This window comes from Nansenia antarctica (genome assembly GCF_963989245.1).
Source record: "Nansenia antarctica genome assembly, chromosome: 19".
In the NCBI taxonomy this organism is placed as follows: domain Eukaryota; kingdom Metazoa; phylum Chordata; class Actinopteri; order Argentiniformes; family Microstomatidae; genus Nansenia; species Nansenia antarctica.
Window position 1 is genome coordinate 15129842 of NC_137692.1, and position 3431 is coordinate 15133272.

Genomic DNA, 3431 nt, shown 5'->3' on the forward strand with positions numbered 1-3431 from the left:
AGTTTAAATTAATACCCTAAACGCCTGTAGATTGTCAAAATATGTACCAGACCGTCATTTAGTCTGAGATTCCATGTAGTCTAGCATAGTTATCCTAGCAGAAGTGGTGGTTTAAATTGCGTCTATACGTCGCTGTCCTTTAACCCAGATAAATGCGGTCTGTGTCTAAACCTGTTTTAGTCTAGCAGCACGTTGAGTTTAAATTAATACCCTAAACGCCTGTAGATTGTCAAAATATGTACCAGACCGTCATTTAGTCTGAGATTCCATGTAGTCTAGCATAGTTATCCTAGCAGAAGTGGTGGTTTAAATTGCGTCTATACGTCGCTGTCCTTTAACCCAGATAAATGCGGTCTGTGTCTAAACCTGTTTTAGTCTAGCAGCACGTTGAGTTTAAATTAATACCCTAAACGCCTGTAGATTGTCAAAATATGTACCAGACCGTCATTTAGTCTGAGATTCCATGTAGTCTAGCATAGTTATCCTAGCAGAAGTGGTGGTTTAAATTGCGTCTATACGTCGCTGTCCTTTAACCCAGATAAATGCGGTCTGTGTCTAAACCTGTTTTAGTCTAGCAGCACGTTGAGTTTAAATTAATACCCTAAACGCCTGTAGATTGTCAAAATATGTACCAGACCGTCATTTAGTCTGAGATTCCATGTAGTCTAGCATAGTTATTCATGCAGAAGAGGTGGTTTAAATTGCGCCTATACATCGCTGTCCTTTAACCCAGCTAAATGCGGTCTGTGTCTAAACATATTTTCTACTTATCTCAAATGCATTAAAACCGTTATTAAACCCCTCTAAACTGTCAGAATACGTCCCAGACGAGTTGATACATCCAATTGTATCGAACCTTTCGAGTTTTGATACTTTTTTGCCAGCGCCAGCCCAGCACACATTATGTACAATTGGATGTATCAACTCGTCTGGGACGTATTCTGACAGTTTAGAGGGATTTAATAACGGTGGGAATAGTACTCGGACGTTTGACAAACTGTTCGGCACATATCGGACACTAAAAAGAGTTGTTCAAAAAGATTAGTTCCTTCATTTTCGCCCATCACTAATCGACACAGCTAGCCCTTCTTGCCATGACTCCGGCGTTTATTCAGTAGGCTATAACAGGTCAAAACAACTAGACCAAACGGCAGCAAACACAAATCAATAACAGGTCACGTCGACCTTAAATAACAGTGTACCAGTGTACAATAACTAACAGCTAACTCTTACAGTAACATGTGGCCTGTGTTTTTTGCAGTTCAATTAAAATGAGCATTATTACAAAACATTTAAAACACAGTGGACGTGAAAATGGCGGATCATTTGCATTCCGTTCATAACAAATGATAAATTCCACACGATTTATTTGATAGTGTCGAATATTTCTCTGTTTCAGTGATTAAAGAAGAGGTAAAAACTCCTGGCCAAAGTTTAAAAGTATTTATTCAAAAAAGATCGGGTCCTCAGATTACAGGCACACGAAACAGTCACAACGTGATTCGAGGTAGTCAGCAGACAGCCCGCTCCAGACTCAGCACAGAGGTTTTATAGCGGCCCTCAGCCAATCACATCACAGTATGTTCTTGGCCAATCATGATCCTTCCTTCTAGGCCTCTGATTGGCCTAGACCCTCGGGGGCGTGCATGTGCGTGTGTGTGTGACTGCGCATGTGCGACAATTGAAAATCTTCCCGAGATCGTTTGTAATGAAATAAAAGTATTTAATAAAGTATATATGAAGTAATAAAAATATACGTGTAATATGTGTAAAATATACGTGAATATATGTGTAAGATATACGTTATATTAAGAAGGCTATTAATGTGTAAAAATATACGACACATCCCCCCTCGGACCACCCAGAGGGTGTTCCGAAACTAAATGATCACATAAACCAAAACAAAAACACAAACCCCACATATCACAGCTAAGAAAATATAAAAAAAAAAAAAAAAAAAATAACTATTAAGAACCCAAAGACATCATGCAAAAAATAGAAACCAACCAATAATAAAAAGAATCTTGAAAATAACAACCACAATTAAACTAAACACAGTCCATCATGCACAAATTAATATAGAAACTTCCAACGACCGATGTTTTCTTTGTCCTTGAAGCGCCAGGGACAGAGGTTACTAGCACATGAACCCAGTTGGAGAACAGCCTTTACCGCTGTCTCAGATTGATATCCTTTCCCAGTCAAGAGCGTTTTCTTCGTTGTGCTAGGAACAGAACCGCTTTCCTATCTTTGCATAACCACCACACCACTACTCAACTGACATCAATCACATGATATAGAAAGAAACAAACAGTAATCGAAGCAATTAATCATAAAACATCACTTAATAAACAAATCATCAAAGGAGGAAACAAAATCAGAAAGCAAAACAGAATCCAGCTTTTGCTCATCAGCTATGTTGGTCAACATTAAAGCATTAATAGGAACATCAGAAATACACTTTCCACAACATTTGATCAAAATACCAAGTAGCATAATACAGATGATAATGACAACAAAAATAATAGCGACGGACCTGATCATATTACCAATACCTGAAAAAGCAGAATCAAAGAAATCTAACATATTCCAACCGTGTTCTTTATGTAAATCCTCTACACCCTTCTTGTTAGATTCATGAAAATCATACAAAGCGTTACCAGAATCCGAAATATAACTGCAGCATTCACCGCCTATCAAAGCACAAGTACCACCCTGACTGGCCAAAATAATGTAAATAAACAAACAATACACAAATAATGACATTCAGTTATCATAACACATAATTCCCCAACAGTAAGCACAGGACAAAGGGAATGCATTAATGCATAGATCTTCACCTCAGGTGAGGACTAGTCTTCTAAAAAGTTCATTAACGTGGACTGAGCGACTGATTTTCCAAAAACAGTCAATGAGGCCCTGTCTCCTAAGAAAGTCAAAAAATCATGTCTGCTATAATAGGTGCACCCATCTTAGCAAAATAAGTTTCCCATGCCCCTAAGACCGTTTCCAGCCATGCTATCATCTGCTGTCCATTCCCGTCGTTCCCTTTGATCTGCTGCTTCACTACCCTATTCATAGTCTTTAATCTTTTCCTAACTGGTCGTCGTCCGTCAGTGTCATTGAGGTTCAGGCATCTGCCTGGTCCCCTCCCACGCTGATCAAGGTCTGGGGAGTTGCCCTCAGCATCATCTGAAGCATGATGCAGGTACTCGCCTGCATCCCCAGTAGCACAGGTGTCCAGGCTTTGGACACTCCCAGGCTGGGCCTCCAGACTGTCAACACTCTCTGCTTCGTTGGTTTCTGGTTCATTGGCATCTGGACAGCTTTCCACTGTCCCACTGGCTCTGGCAACACCACAGCATCTCCTCGTAGCTCCTCCTTCTCAGGTTCTCTGGGGACCTCGGCACCTGTTGGCACAACATCCTGCC